The sequence below is a fragment of the Prunus avium genome, chromosome 1 (assembly GCF_965620075.1).
Source record: "Prunus avium chromosome 1, drPruAviu1.hap1.1, whole genome shotgun sequence".
In the NCBI taxonomy this organism is placed as follows: Eukaryota; Viridiplantae; Streptophyta; class Magnoliopsida; order Rosales; family Rosaceae; genus Prunus; species Prunus avium.
The window spans coordinates 51191600-51207871 of NC_142284.1; the positions used below are offsets into that span (position 1 = coordinate 51191600).

General features: G+C 37.2%; 1 long non-coding RNA gene across 1 annotated transcript; it reads left to right on the forward strand.

Annotated features, from left to right (window-relative positions):
• Positions 1–1220: 1220 nt before the first annotated feature.
• On the forward strand, positions 1221–8803 carry LOC110746487 (uncharacterized). The gene is made up of 4 exons (XR_015833144.1): positions 1221–1608; positions 1898–2083; positions 8269–8442; positions 8563–8803. It is a non-coding gene; the product is annotated as an uncharacterized LOC110746487 (long non-coding RNA).
• Positions 8804–16272: the final 7469 nt, after the last annotated feature.

The following is a 16272-nucleotide window of genomic DNA, read 5'->3' on the forward strand; positions in this document are numbered from 1 at the left end:
GTGTTTTCTTTAAGTGACAGTAAAACTGCAAAGTCTTTTGATTTAGTATAATAATTAAGTTTTTGCTTTGTGAACTTGTTGGTAACAATCATAATCCAAGTTGACTATTAACTCAGACCGCAAAACAAAATCATGAAATGGTCAATATGTATGCTCCAACTGCTCTCAATATCTACTTCACAATAACTTTCAAACCCTTTCTTTAAAGATTGAATTTTATTGGCGACTGGTCGGGGCATAAAATAAACCATAATATAATATAACCTTGTTTTCATAGTGTTTAAGGAACTATGATGTTGCTCATCGTACGTCTTTGGTTCTATGAATGAATTCTATTTCTTTAAATAAAAAAAAGAACTACGCAAATGTGTTGCAATTAAGAGGTTTTAACGTGTCGGCACCACTGTGTATTTTTGTTTTTATTAATGAAATTCATTGCTTTCTTTGTAAAAGGAAAAAAGGATTAAAAATATATTTTTTGGACCAGCAACTTTTGTTTTATTTTGAAGTCCAGATACTTACATTCATAATAAAATGGATAACGACGCACATTATCATTTATGGCTATCTATCCCCAATAAGTTAAAAATAAAAACCCTTGGTGAACTTTCCATGGTTTTAAGTGCCATTTTTTAAAAACCCTTCGTGATTACTGCGCTTCAGTATTTGTAATAACCTTGTGTGGTTATCTATATTTGTATTGGCTCTGGTGGCTCTTGTTTTACCCTTTTTTGTTGGGCAATCGCTATAAATTTAACTAGTTTGATTGCTTTTAATGAAGATGAAATTTGGGTGTGTTAACTTGATCCTATATGGTCTTCCATTGAAATAAGGGGCAGGCTTTCTCACTTGTGGCAAATTTCACATATAGCCATTTCAGTTTGGTAACATGTCCTAGTTCGCCATGGCTTCAACTTTAAGTGTAAATTTGAAAACTACAGGAGAGGCACTAAATGTAGAAACGAAAGAAACGGATGAAGTGGGTCTTCCATGGAACAAGTAAGCGTTGCAACATCAAAGTGGGGTTTGAACTTTTGTTATAACGTCGCTTTCTTTTTAGCTTTATCTTTACTCCAAAGGATATAAAGCAATATTCTCCATTTCTAATAAGCTGAGAGGCCACTATCAAATCAGCAGATTACTGTAAGAATGACACACACCAACGCTAGTTTTGTAGATATCTTTTAGTCCCCGCGGTTTACAAACCGACACTATAAATCATGATGAGCCCACCAACTTCCAGGCAAGATGCCTACGGTTAAAAACCACCGACATGTCAAGATCCAAATTCGAATTGGTTCCTGGTTTTGGTGAGAGACCACTGTGTTCGCTCCGGCAGTCCAAGAGAAACTTTTAACTCCAACATGAGCATCTTTTATCATGAAGAAGAGCCACCAAATCCTTCCACAATATGCAAATTTCTTGCTACTTGTCTCATAGATGAGTTTTCCAATTTGTTAGGTTTTGTTTAGCTAATGTTTTTAGCTTTCCTTGACAAATATGTATGATCAAGCTCAAAGAATTTAGGCTAATTCAAGTCAGTGCTAAGTTGACTACTGTGGCTGAAATCAACTTCATAATTACCCAATGCAACCAAGCTCAGTGAAGGTAATATTTTTATGTATGCATTGCATGCATTATAGTGTTCTCCTGCATGCATCGTTTGTTGTCATATATGTAATTCTTCTTAGCTCATCTTTATTAGAATTTAGGACTTGGGTATTTGCTAGAAAGTTGAAGTACATAGAAGAACTTATGAGGCTACAAAACCAAGATAATTTGTGCATTCATTTATAATGGGCATCATTAGGAAAATCAGCACCTGCATAAATTTTTGTACTACAACATTCGTATACATAATGTTTCACGATAATTAATTTTCATCCATGTACAACAGTTCTCCACTCGTCAATGTTGCGGAGAATTTGAAAGTTTTTGGGAGACCAAAATGTGACAGGAAGTATTTACATAAAATGGTGAAGGAAAAATTAGGAGACCAACATTTGCGCGACACATTAACTAACGTTGTAATCCCAACTTTTGATATAAAGCGGCTGCAACCAGTTATCTTCTCCACTATCAGGTTTGTTTATTAATTATCTCTTAATTGAAACACATACATATATTTACATAATTTAATTCTAATGGTGCTCTTTTTATGAACATTTCTTGATTTTGTATATATATGTTTGTCATGGTTTTAGTTGAATAAGAACCCCAACTTAGATGCTTATTGCTCTCTGATATATGCATTGGAACTTCAGCACCCCCATGCTACCTTCCAACTTATCAATTTAAATCCACAAATTCAAATGGTGAATCAAGAGAATTCAATCTCACCGAAGGTGGAGTTGCTGCCAATAACCCGGTATACATTGATCAGATTGCAAAAATCTAATTTGCATAATCTGAATTATTTCATATATATGATCATCATTAATATGTGTGTATTGTTGGAAAATTTGGTTGAAGATGCTACTTTTCCTGCAAAACATCATATGAAATAATTATTAGAAAATTGTAATTTACATTGATAGAGTATATTAAATAAAACCAATGAAATTACAACAAATTACTTATTTTTTGAGATGTAGAAGTTGGTCTTTATTGATACTTGAGTAGAATAATAGTTTTAGGTTGAGGTGTGTAGTCACTGTACTTAAAAGTAGATTTCGCCCCTTGGAGACAGTGTCTCGGTGTAGTAAGGTTGTATGGCGGCCTACCCTCCAGGATACAATAACCTATGACCCTCATATGTGTACACTCGCAATACTTGGATCGGATGAACAAAAATGTCACGACCCGACTCATCTAGCAAGATATTGTCCGCTTTGGGCCTCCCCTCTCACGGTTTTGTTCTTGGGTCAAGTTAATGCTATCTTGCCCAAAAAGCCTTTTGCTAAGAAGAGAAGTGCCCACACATATAAGGCACTTCACATTTCCCTCCTCGAGTGATGTGGGATTGTTCACCGTTCTTGTTTTTTCAAAACACGAGTCTTACAATCCACACCCATTGGGGCCCAGCGTCCTCGCTAGTACACTTCCGGTCGAGGTCCAGCTCTGATACCATTTGTCACGACTCGACTCCCCTAGCAAGATATTGTCCGCTTTGGACCTCCCCCCTTGCGGTTTTGTTCTTGGGCTAAAGTTAATGCTATCTTGCCCAAAAGGCCTCTTGCTAGGAAGAAAAGTGCCCACACATATAAGGCACTTCACCTTTCCCTCCCCAAGCGATGTGGGATTGCTCACCGTTATTGTTTCCCCAAGACATGGGTCTTACAAGCAAGGATTGGCTATATGGGTCGGCTTTAGAGTTAATTAATACTAGCCTCTTCGCACGCGCTTCCGCGCCTGTGAGAGGCTTTTTTTTTTTAAAAATTAAAATTTATTTTAGAATTAAAAAAGATAATGAGTAGTTGTGTTTCATAAAAATAGGTAATTATCTGATTTTTCTTTTAATTTTAATTTTTTTAAATATGAAAAAGTGTGAATTTACCATATTATCCTCATTTAATTAATAATTTCAATTCTTAATGTTTGCATTAACCAAGGGCATTTTCTAGTATTTTGAATGTTTCACCATTCTCTGCCTTTTGCTTTATATATATAGATTAGGTTTGGGGATTAATTATTAATTTAATATTGCCTAAAAGTTTAGATAGATTTAAACTTTTGATCATCGTCATACTTATCATCAAGATATTCAACACGTTTTTTCCTTTCTTTTTTTCCAATAAGAAAAAAAAAATCAAGGCTTGATAGAAATCCGTACAAATTTCTACCCCAAATTCTGAAAAACTGACCACTATGCCCTTCTGGCATTTCTTATTTAGGGTGATAAGTGATTTTAAAAAAAATTTGAGAAGCCTAGCCCGTTTGGTAAACTATGAGAAAATTACGTATTTTTAAAAATTATTGTGAGAGAAAATTATAAGGGAAAACAGCTAATGAGGTGCTTTCATTTTATGATTATGAGGAAATCAATTTCAAAGAGGTGATGAGTTTAATGAAATTTACTGTAACATCCTGACCCAAAATAAAAGGAATAGTAAATTAATTAATTTCAATAATTATGAATTTCCAATTTTGCCCTCAGAGTAGGGGTAGTTTAGTCATTTTTATCCTGGAGGATTTTGGGGCAATGGCTGGTACCTTTACGTAGGTCGTACTGAGACGAGTCCGTAGACATACGGTAGGCTTGAATCGGAGTTGTAACGAGAGAGATACGATCTAAAAACTCTCAGTGGCACAATCGTAATTATTTCGAAGTTTATTTTTAATAAAAACAGAAAAACTCTCTCTCTCTCTCTCTCTCTCTCTCTCTCCCCGCGCGCAGCTCCCCCCTCCCTTCGTTTTTTTTCAGAACAGCCGGTGGCTTTGCAAGCCACCACAGTCGCCACGCCGGACCACTGGCCACGAGACCGGTCCCATTCGAACCGCCACCTCCTCCTCTCTCTTCCCCGGCCAGCACAACCCTTGGAGCCGACGAAACCCGCCGAAAAACGCAGAAAATCTCTCCGATTTTGATAGATTTTCCAAGTCTTCGATCTCCCTTGTTTCTCAATCAAATTAGTCGAGTGAGGTATGGATTCTCGACTATTTTTTGTGCTCTAGTTGCCTGTTGGATAGGTTTCCAGAAATTTTGAGAGTTTGTAGCTCGATTTTGGAATTAGGTTTCAGCCGATTTTCACATTGAAATTCCGGCCACTTCCGTCGACTTTTTGGGGTATGTCCAAGAACAAAAGTGACTCCAGATTCGGGGTATTACCTAGGGTAGGAGTCTTGGCCTGAGATTCTGAAATTTTCCGGCGATGCAATATCGCTATGGACACCCACGCGCTGCCAGCGCGTGTGGCGGCGCGTGGGCACGGTATCAGAGGGGTATTTTGTCCCAATGTGATCTCCTGGTTGTCACGAGCGAGTAGGATTTTACGGATCTCAATTTGGATAACGTTTGAACCCCGAACGGATTTTACATATCGTGTGTTATCTGGGTTCAATATGTTAGAACCGTTGGATCGCTTCCAAGTTTTTATATGTTGTTCCTTGTATTCCTAGGATCGTGTAGGAATTCGCGAATCGGGAATCGGAGCCCCGGATATTCCGATTTAATAAGTTAAAGTTTGGGTTTTTCGATAACCGTCCGATCGTGCGATTGCGAGCGATTCGACCGTCCGATCTGGACCAAACTTGCAGGATGGGTATCCTAGACCTTGTGGAACCTATAAGAACTTTCGGTTTGTAAAACGGAGATTGTGGGCCCCGTGGGCCCGATTGACCAAATTTGGAAGGTTTGACCCTCGGTTGACCGTAAGTCTTCAGAGGTAGTTTACTCTTCGAAAAGTACTAGGACGACCCCTTTTTGGACGGGTCTTGACCGTCATTTGATTGATGTTGAGTTTGTGGGTCTACGAGATTATTTTTATGGTTTTGTGATGGAAAGTTTATGCATATTGTTTTAATAGTTTGTTGTGAGATTTATATTTATATCTATAAGTAGATTGTTAATTTGTGAGTAAACCTATTATTGTTAATATTTCGAGTTTCTTGAGTCATATATATAATATTTGAGGAAATGCTATCTATGTTGATGATGTGTGGGGTACTTGGGTAGTTGATGTGAGATGTTAGAAAGACAGGGGTTAGAATGTCGATTTGAGTGCTATTAGCACTACCTTAGGTACCCCTTGGATATAGAATATGCTTGAGAATTTATTAGCTATACTATGAATAGGTATTTTTGGGAAAATTGAACTAAGGAAGGGAATATTATTTCTATAATATTTATGTAAGGGTCACGAACTCTACCATCATACGTACCTCCCCCTTGGATGATGATACTTGGAAACAGTGGTTATGGACACTGAGATACATGAAAATGGATATGGATTGGATATGGTCTGGATATGACGGAACCGGGGCATCCTTGACGGGATGTTGCTGTAGACCCTTGATTGGGTAGTCTGTGCGCATAGGGCTGTTCCAGGCGTACGAGTTTTGATTCTTCGTCTGTATGTGTTGGGTTAGAGTTAGTCCCCCAGTTGGACAGCTCATCCCTAGCCACATGGGCGTTTGAGGCCGGATACTTGTGAACTAGTCAACAATCCCCTGTTGGATTGTTTCCCCCAGTACATGATGTGCATCATCATATGTACTTCCCCTTGGATATTGATATGTGGAAATTGTGGATATGGTCTGGATATGACGGAACCCGGGGCATCCTTGACGGGATGTTGCTGTAGACCCTTGATTGGGTAGTCTACGCGCGTAGGACTGTTTCAGACGTACGGGTCTAGATTCTTCGTCTGTATGGGCTGGTTGAGTGTAGTCCCCCAGTTGGACGGCTCGTCCCTAACCACATGGGCATTTGAGGCCGGATACTTGTGAGCTAGTCAACAATCCCCGGTTGGATTGTTTCCCCTGGTACATGATGATGGTGAGAGGTGGGTGTTATTATATTACATATATGTATATGTGGTTTTGATTCTGGTTTGAGATTTGTGAGTTTGTACATGTATGAATGTTTAGGCCCGTCGGAGTTTGCCCAGGCCCTTCGGAGATTTATTTTGCCCAGGCCTATCGGAGTTTGTCCAGGCCCTTCGAAGATTTGTTTTGCCTAGGCCCGTCGGAGTTTATCCAGGCCCTTCGGATGTCTTCTTAATATGATGCCTTGGGAGGAAAGTGATAATGTTTCAATGTGTTTTTATCGGATTTAGAATTGTGATAGATATGAAATGTATAGTTGGTTCTGTTGTAAATAATTGTCTGTTATCGGAGTTGTGACCGTTGAGATGAGAACTATGTGTGGCTTGATCCCTTGTCCAAGGGTACGTAGGCAGCCTGGAGTCTCACCTAGGTGCAGCCGCGAATTATATTATGTTTAAAAGGGTTTGAGCGATTCTGAGTTTGTGATTTGATTTCGTTGTGGTTATTGGATTTGAATCTGGTTTAATGATTTCAGTGGTATTCGTAAAGTTGTTTGAGATCTTTAATTGTATTGTTTATGAAGTATCTGACTTAAGAACTTTGTTAGTTTTGTTTCAAACCATTGGAAGGCCGGAGGCCTATTATGTGATTGCATGTTGTTAACTTGTGCATGCTGCCAGTTGGTGTTTTAAATGTGTTTTATGTAGGTTGGAATTTTTGGGGAAAGTCCAATTTACAAAGGAGACTCTGCCGAAATTTCGGTAGAAAGTCTCGTGCTCTTTCCCCTTAATTTGGAAAAGAGGCTAAATTTTTAGTAAGTGGGCCCGGCATCAGTGTGATGTCGGAATTTCCACAGGATTCGTCTCGAGTTCCAAGGAATTTGGGGCGGGTCTTGTCATTTACAAACCTCGGAAAATACCCAAATCTATTTCACGCAATCTCTTCTGTTCGTGCATTTTCTCCTTCGCATCCCTTTGCTTCTTCACGCCCTCTCTTTCACAGAGTTCTCATTCTCTTGAATCTCTTATATACTTCTTATTATTTTTTCTTATTGAATCAATTGAAGCACACTCCTGAGAAGCCACAAGACTCAGGTCAGAGGCATATTATGTTTATTTCTTCTCAATTTCATTCTTCCCTCTTTCTCTTTAATTTCTAGGGTTTTAACTATAAATTTCATTCTTCACTCTCTCTTTAATTTCTAGGATTTTAACTTAAATAGTTGTTGATGTTGTTTTTTTTTTGTTCTTGTTTTTGTTGCTTTGACATAATATTTATTTAATTTTCAACATAATAATTTATTTATTTTATAATTAAAATAATTTTTAGGATGTGATGGAAACATATTTATAATACAATATATATATATATATATATATATATAAAGTGAAAGTGTTTTCCCTTTTATCAAACACTTTAACAGAAAAGTCATTTCAACATAATGCCCTTTTTAGTTATTATACACACCTCACATCACTTTCACACAAAAATTTACCGAACACTTAGAAACTGGTTATTGTACCAACAACACTTTTAACAAAAAGTTTACCAAACGTCAAACTGCTTTATCTCACAGCAAATCTGACAGCTATTATTTTCATAGCACAACAATACCCAACTTGCCCTAAAAGTGAATAAATTAACACATTCCCATGCCCATTTGATTGACAAAATACATACAATACAATTTTAATTTTATCATATGTATTATTAATAGCATTATATATAGTCGCAAAAGGAAGTTGGAGAAATAAAATTTTTTAAAGACTTTTATTTTTCGATTGGGTTTATCTAATGAGCTTCGAAACGAATTAATCGGATCCCATATTGTATAATTTACAGAGTTGAAAGAGTCGAGAAAAAGGAAAAAACTAAATTTTGGTATATTTAATGTCCGGCCAAGCTATGCATAAAGAATGTTGCAGAAAATCCTCACATTCCGTACATGAGAAAAGTCCATATGCATGAGAACTTTCTTTTGTCGCCACCCCAGGGCCGCCCCTGAGCTCTCGTAAGGTATGTATATTTGATTACTCACCAATCTAATATTATTTTTTAGCATGATCATAAATATGTTATATTGATTAAACATTACTAATCACAATTAATTTTCTTAATTAATCTGCACGTATGTAGGGTGGCGCAAATTCTGTCCAGGGAAAGGAAGGTCCGTGAAATGAGATCACCACATGGAAAGGCTGTAGCTGACAGCAACTCCAACTGATGATCACATATTGCTAATCTCACACTTATTATTCCCTCTAATTAGAATTTTTTTAAAATTAAAATAAAGCACTAAATAAATAAATAACCATATGGTGAAATTAGTGCTAATAATTAATTCATTATTGTTCATATTGTAATTTAGTAGCAACCAGCATGTTGGTTGTGATCAGCAGTATTTACTTCATTCTTTATTTGAGTTAGAAATCAAAGTATTTTAATTTTATTATACTTTTCTCCTTTTCTTTTGCCAGTTTCTTGTTGCCACACTTAAAACAAAAAAAACAAAAAAAACCAACAAAAAAAAAATCAAAAGAAAAGAAAATCAATCTTTTGACGGGTCCATATGAAAAGAGAGACAAAATTCAATCAGGAATTGGACCCTATCTGATAATTTAAACAATGATTAAGCTTTTGCTTTGTGGACTTGTTGGTAACAATAATAATCCAAGTTGACTATTGTTGGAAAAAATGGCTCACCTAAAAGGATACAAAGTTTTTTGGCACTCAAAGGATGATTTTGAATCTGCCTAAAAGCGACCGGTTGTTGGACATTTGCGACCGGTCGCTGGACATTTGCGACCGGTCGTTTTGAAGCAGATTCGAAGTCTCGTAAGAAATCGACGAGCGACCGGTCGCTAATTCTCTGCGACCGGTCGCAGGAACACGAGCGACCGGTCGCCTGACATTTGCGACCGGTCGCCCATTCCTGACGACCGGTCGCTTTAGTCGTGCTGTGACGTTTCCTTACGTGTTTTCAACTGTGTTTTCGATGGCTATCGCTTTCCACATGATTTCAGAAGCTTTGTGGGTCACTTCTGAGTTAAAAGAATGTTGACTACGTGCTGGATAAGTTGGGAGAGCACTCATGGCTAATTGGTTATCTTGTTTTGAATAATCTCCTCTCCATTTTCTGGTTTAATGGAGGTGGCTGAGTGAGATTATTTTACCTACCTGATCTGACCCTTAGTCTAAGTGGTGACTAAAAGGAAAGAACGTGGAGGACAATCAGATATCCTATCTCTTGTCCATTGGCTTGTGTAGGTAATGGGATGAAGTAAGATAACACAAGAGGAGAAAACAAGTTGGATAATTAGGAAGTGGCTGATGCAGAAGTGAGACTTTTTTCAGTGAGAGTTTCAGAAAAGCCAAGGGTGAGAGCAAGAGAGTTCTCTAAGTGTATCAAGGTGTTGAGCAAGGATGTGAGAGAAACAGATTGTGAGGGTAGTGTTCTAAGGGGGTTTCCTTTGTAAACCAAAGTTGTAACCTATCTTCATTAGTGAATTTTTTCTCAAGGTGATCACCAAAGAGGATGTAGGCAATTTGCTGAACCTCTATAAACACTTGTGTCATTTGTGCTTGGTTAATTTCTGTGTGTTTGTGTAAGACTCATCCATCATTGAGTTCTTTGTCTAAAGTCCATCAACAACAAGATTTTAAAAGGGCAGTGAGTTAGTCATTAATTCACAATAACTATTAACTCAGACCACAAAACAAAATGACCAAATGGTCAATATGCATGCTCCAACTACTCTCAATATTTACTTCACAAGAATTTTCAAACCCTTTCTTTAAAGTTTGAATTTTATTGGCTATTGGTCGGGGCATAAAATAAACCATAAAATAATATAACCTCATTTTCATAGTGTTTAAGGAACAATGATGTCTTGTATGTCTTTGGTTCTGTGAATGAATTCTCTTTCTTGAAAAAAAAAAGAAAAAAGGAACTATGCAAATGTGTTGCAATTAAGAGGTTTTAATGAGGTAACTCTATACATGTCGGCACCACCGTGTATTCTTGTTTTTTTATTAATGAAATTCATAGCTTTCTTTATAAAAAGAAAAAATGATTAAAAATATATTTTTTGGACCAGCAACTTGTAAGATCCCACATCGACCAACGGAGAGGGGGTTGATGTGCTTTATATGTACATGCCAGCATCCATCTAGCACGAGGCCTTTTGGGAGCTCACTGGCTTCGGAGTCATGGGAACTCCGAAGTTAAGCGAGTTGGGGGCTAGAGAAATCCCAGGATGGGTGACCCACTGGGAAGTTGCTCGTGAGCTCCCAAAAACAAAACCGTGAGGGCAGATAGGGGGGCCCAAAGCGGACAATATCGTGCTACGGCGGAGCCGATCCCGGGATGTGACACAACTTTTGTTTTATTTTGAAGTTTTAATTGTACAAGATACTTACATTCGTATTAAAATGGATAACGACGCACATTATCATTTATGACTATTTATCTCCAATAAGTATAAAATAAAATAAAAAGAATTAATGTGAGCTTGCACTGCAGCCGCCGGCCCCCCCTCTGGGGTGGGTGGCTTTCCCCATCTTCCATCTTTCTCTCCTCATCTCCCTTTCTCCTTTCCTAGTTTTCTTCCCCTCTCCTCTTCTTTCCTCAGATTCGTTTGGATTTTAGGTCCTCTTGACCAGATCTATCTGGATCTTGTCTTTTATTTATTTATTTATTTGTGTTTTTTTTGTTGTAGGTACTTGGTGACTTTTGTTGTTCTTGGATGTGTCTTGCTGTCGCTGGGATGGCTGCGATGTGGTATTGTTGACTCAACTTTTTTCTTTGGTTTTCATTGTGTTTTTTAAGCAAGTACTGTAAGGCACCGTAGACGCCCTGATTTTGTTGCAGCTTTTGGTCCACTCTCATGGATTTTGCTCCAGTTCAGTGTTTGGAGTTGGAAAAGTGATTGTTGCTGGTTTGTGTGGGATCGGGTTTTGCATGTGCAAAATAAGAGGTTTAGCCATATTGGTGCTACGAGTCTCTTTGGTTTGTTGGAGAGGATGTGGTGCGGTGTCCTTATTTCTGTGTTTATTTTAGTCTAATAATTCTCAGAAACTCAATATAGGAGTTTGTTGATGTTTGTATTTAGTGTTCGACTTTTTGATGCAGATTTGTCGTTACTACCGTTGCACGGTGAATCTGTATTGTAGGTAGTACATGTGTTTTTGTCTACCGAATTGGAGGTTTTAGGTTTTTCTGACAGGGTAATGCTAGCAACCTTCTTTCTAACCTTCTCTTTTGGACCTTCTCCCTTCTTCTCATGACAAGTGTCACTTTCCTTACACTTAAAATAATGTCATTAATGCATGCTAGTTTTTGTTTTCCATGTTTATCCTTATTGAATGTATTAACTCTTTTAATAACAAGCTAGTTTTTTTACAACTTTCTTACGACCTTGTTAAAAATTAAATAAGAAAATAAAAACTGAAGTTTTTAAATTTTTTTTCCCCCAAGATTACGTATGTTTTGTTAAACACAAAATAATGATGATATCACTTTCATGATAACAATGTCACAAAACAAACTTTTTTTTTTAATAAAAAAAATGACTTTTTTTCTTATTTAATTTTTAACAATGTGCTAAGGAAATTGTATTAAAATTTGGATAATTTGAAGGAAATATAAAAGGCAATATATTTAGTAAGGGTAAACTTGGAAAACAAAAACTAACTTGTGTGATACATTAATGATATTGTTTTAAGTGTAAGGAAAGTAACACTTGTCATGAGGAGAAGGGAGAAGGTCCAAAAGATAAGGTTAGAGAGAAGGTTGCTAGCATTCCTCTTTCTGGCATGCGTAATCCTCTCTGGATCAAACCAATTTATTTTTGTATTTGGTAATTGGAGATGTTGTACTCATATTTGGCATTGCGGCTATTCTGTACTTTTTTCTGTGCTGTCAATAAAATTACTATCGCTTTTAATAAATAAAATAAAATAAAAAAATAAAAGAATTAATAATCTTAGTGTTGAACTTAAAAATATATTTTTTGGACCAGAAATTTTTTTTTTTTAACAAGTAAAATTCACAATTGGGTCGTTCTTATAATCGGAAACAGGTCCTGAGCTAAACTCTTGAGATGGGTTCTGCAGAAAAAGGCTCCCAATGGAGGAGCGTCTTTGACGGTGTGAAACTGAAGACTATCAAAGCCATGCCGGAAGCACTCTTGGCAGAGATCAAGACTGCAATTTGCAATCTTGAATATGCACGTGCCACTGATCTGCTCGACTCTCCATCTTCTTCTTCAATCTCAAAGTTTGAGAGCTCTCCTCAACCTGAATACAGTGCTCGCATGGCGGACCAAGCCTATAAGGCAGGGTGTGCAGCCTTGGCTGCTGGCAAGCTTGATGAGGTTCTTCAATCTCTGAACGTTTCTCTCTCCAAATGCCCGCCTTGGCTGCTGGCAAGCTTGATGAGGTTCTTCTGCTGTGGCTAAGCTTCACTCTCTCATCTCTCTCACATCACAGCAGCTCCAAAAGTCCACAAGCTGAAGTTATTATGATAACACAGTTTTTGGTTCTTTGTGTTTTATGGCACCTTGACTTGAACTTCTTACGACAACATACTTTTTGGTGAAGAAAAAGTTGAGGTTTCTGTTTCTATATTTTCATCATGCAATGTGGATTTCGGCAACAAGAATTGGGAGCTATTGAATCGAACAATTACTTAGGAAACACGGGGACAAGTTGACATTATTGTTTTGAAGCAGATTTCACGATCGAGGTTGGTTGGTAAGTAAGGTGATAGCTTTAAGCTTTACTGCTGAAGATGAGGTTAATTCCTAGTATTAGCCTATTGGGTACATAATTTCCTTCACTTTTGTTTTAACCTTGGTGTAATTGTTTGATTAGTATTTGATGAAAATAAAGGCTTACTAATGTGGCCACCACATGAACTTTCCATGGTTTTTAAGTGCCATTTTCACATAAAGGGTTTTTAATGTGATTAATGTGCTTCCCTATTTGTAATAACCCTGTGTGGTTATCTCTATTTGTATTGGATCTTGCGGCTGACGGCCCTTTATGCTTGAATTATAAATACAATCTATCGTCTTTATCTTAAAAAATACGGAACTCAATGTCATATTGTTTTACCTTTTTTGGTTGGGCAATCGCTATAAATTTAACTAGTTTGATTGCTTTTAATGAAAATGAAATTTGGGTGTGTTAACTTGATCCTATATGGTCTTCCATTGAAATAAGGGGCAGGCTTTCTCACTTTTGGCAAATTTCACATATAGCCATTTCAGTTTGGTAACATGTCCTAGTTCACCATGGCTTCAACTTTAAGTGTAAATTTGAAAACTACAGAAGAGGCACCAAACACTACTACAATTATGGAAAACCAAGACCCGTAATAGACGACCGTAAAACTAAAAAACATCGTGTTTTGAAAAACTATGAAAATCTACGACGGTTCCAAAAGGAACCGTCGTGCTTTAAAAGGCACAAATACAAATTACGACCCTTCATTTCTAATACCGTCATGTTTTAAAACGTGCTGGACAAAAATTTCATTGAAGTTCTAACTTTTCACGTACATCTCTCTCTCACTCAAACACCCACTCTCACGACCCTTTCAGAAAACCCTCTCTCCCTCTCTCAAATACCATCTCCATTGCGCCATCTTGGTTACGAGCTCGCCATCCGGGTCATAGATCGAGCCATCCAGGTCACAGATCTCGCAGTCCAGGTCACTGAGGTCGCCATCTTGGTTTCAATATCGCGCTAACTCTCTAGCTATCTTCACTCTGGCTCTCTCGACGTCCCTCTCTCGATGGCTCTCTCTTGCTGGCGCTCTCTTTCTTGTTGTCTCTCTCTCTAGCTCACAGATCCACAAGACGGAGAGGGAGGTTCTGGATATGAGAATCAAGAGATGTTTGGATGCGGTGAAGATCTCGACCTTCACTTTCTTCAAAGAAGATCTCGCTCTCAGGCACTCAACTCGCTCATTAAACTCAGCGACTCAATCCAAAAAGACTTATGGAAATCGGTCTTTATATATATGTTTGTTCATGTATTGTGCTAATTTCGTGGGATTTAAGTGAGTTTCTCATTTGGGTTTTTTATAAATATGCACAGCCGTCCCACAAGGCCTTCGTAATCAAGAAGAAGTTGACGAAGAAGATGAGGCAAAACAGACCCATCCCTCACTAGATCCGTTTGAGGACCGACAACATCATCAAGTCCAAAATATTTTTTGTTTTTGTTGTTTGCTTTAATTATTTTGGAATTTCATTGTTAATTTTATGAATCTCTGATTTTTCGTTTGTTAATTTTTAAGCTTAAAATGGTTGTGGCTATGGCTTCTTGCAGTCTTGGGGTTAACTTGAATAGTAACTGTAGTTTTGAAAAAACCCCTTGCAATTCCATTATAAACTGGGGCTATAGTAGAAGGGTCCTTGGGTTTGGTTCTAAAAGCTTCTGCATTGTTCAGAAGAAGGGAAGGTATGTTATATATGCTCACTATTTTATTGGAATTTATTGATTTGTTATTTTCTTTAGTGGGCATGTCTTACTTTCTTATCCAGTTTTCAGAATTTGTATGTTTTTCATAGAAAATGATGAAATGCTTTAAGATTTTAACATTATGGGTCCACTGCCTTTCCTATTCTGGTTATAGAATTCTATGGTTTTTATTTCTTGGTTTGTTTTTGTTTGGTATTTATCTCATTAGTACTCTGAAGTCTGAATGATATTTGCTCAATGATGCTATTAATATGGGTTACTTGCTCAACGATGGTTTTATTGGAAAAATCGTCATCTTTATATATTATCAATGACCTATTTTAACACCATAACGTCTTTTTTATATACAATCAACGACACTTTTTAACAAATACCAACGTCTTTGGATATAATAAAACATAGTTCTTTAAAAAGAACCATCGCCTTTACATCAAATAGACGACAGTTTTTCACAAAAATCGTCGTCTTTACATCAAATAGACGACAGTTCTTTTAAAAAAACCGTCGCCTTTACATCAAATAGACGACGCTTTTACTCAAACCGTAGTCTATTATATGTAAATAGACGACGGTTTTGAGTAAAAGCATCATCTTTACAAATAATAGATGACGGGTATTTACCGTCGTGGTTTTATACATCAAAAGATGTCGGTCAATTTCACGATGGTTGAAAAACCAAATACACGACGGTGAATTACCGTCGTCTATTTCAATTTTTGTAGTAGTGAAATGTAGGAAGAACGAAAGAAACGGATGAATTGAGGGGTCTTCAATGGATCAAGTAAGCGTTGCAACATCAAAGGGGGGTTTGAACTTTTGTTAAAACGTCTAATTTTTTCCTTTTAGCTTTGTCTTTACCCCAAAGGATGTAAAGCAATATTCTCCATTTCTAATAAGCCGAGAGGCCACTATCAAATAAACAGGTCAATTTGGATAAGTCGAATAAGAATGACACACACCAACGCTAGTTTTGTAGATGTCTTTCAGTCCCCCGTGGTTTACATACCAACAATCAACAGAAACTTTTAACTCCAACATGAGCATCTTTTTGTTGGTGAGATTTTAGTTTGATTAGGAGATTTATTTTCTATTTTATTATGATTTTATTTCTTTCTCTTTTGTTTAAATTTTGTGTAATTAGGAGTTTATTTGTTTTCTTGTATAACCCTACTAGGGTTTACGCATTTGTATTATAAATACCTCCTTTTGGAGAATGAAAATATTCTAACCCGTATTGTTTGACTTGGCATCAGAGCCGACTTTTTGGCGACTTGTGTGTTGTGCCCACCCATGTTCTAGACCCTTTTTTTTTTTTTCCTACCTGTGCCGTGTGTGCCCTCCTGGGTTTGTGTGTTG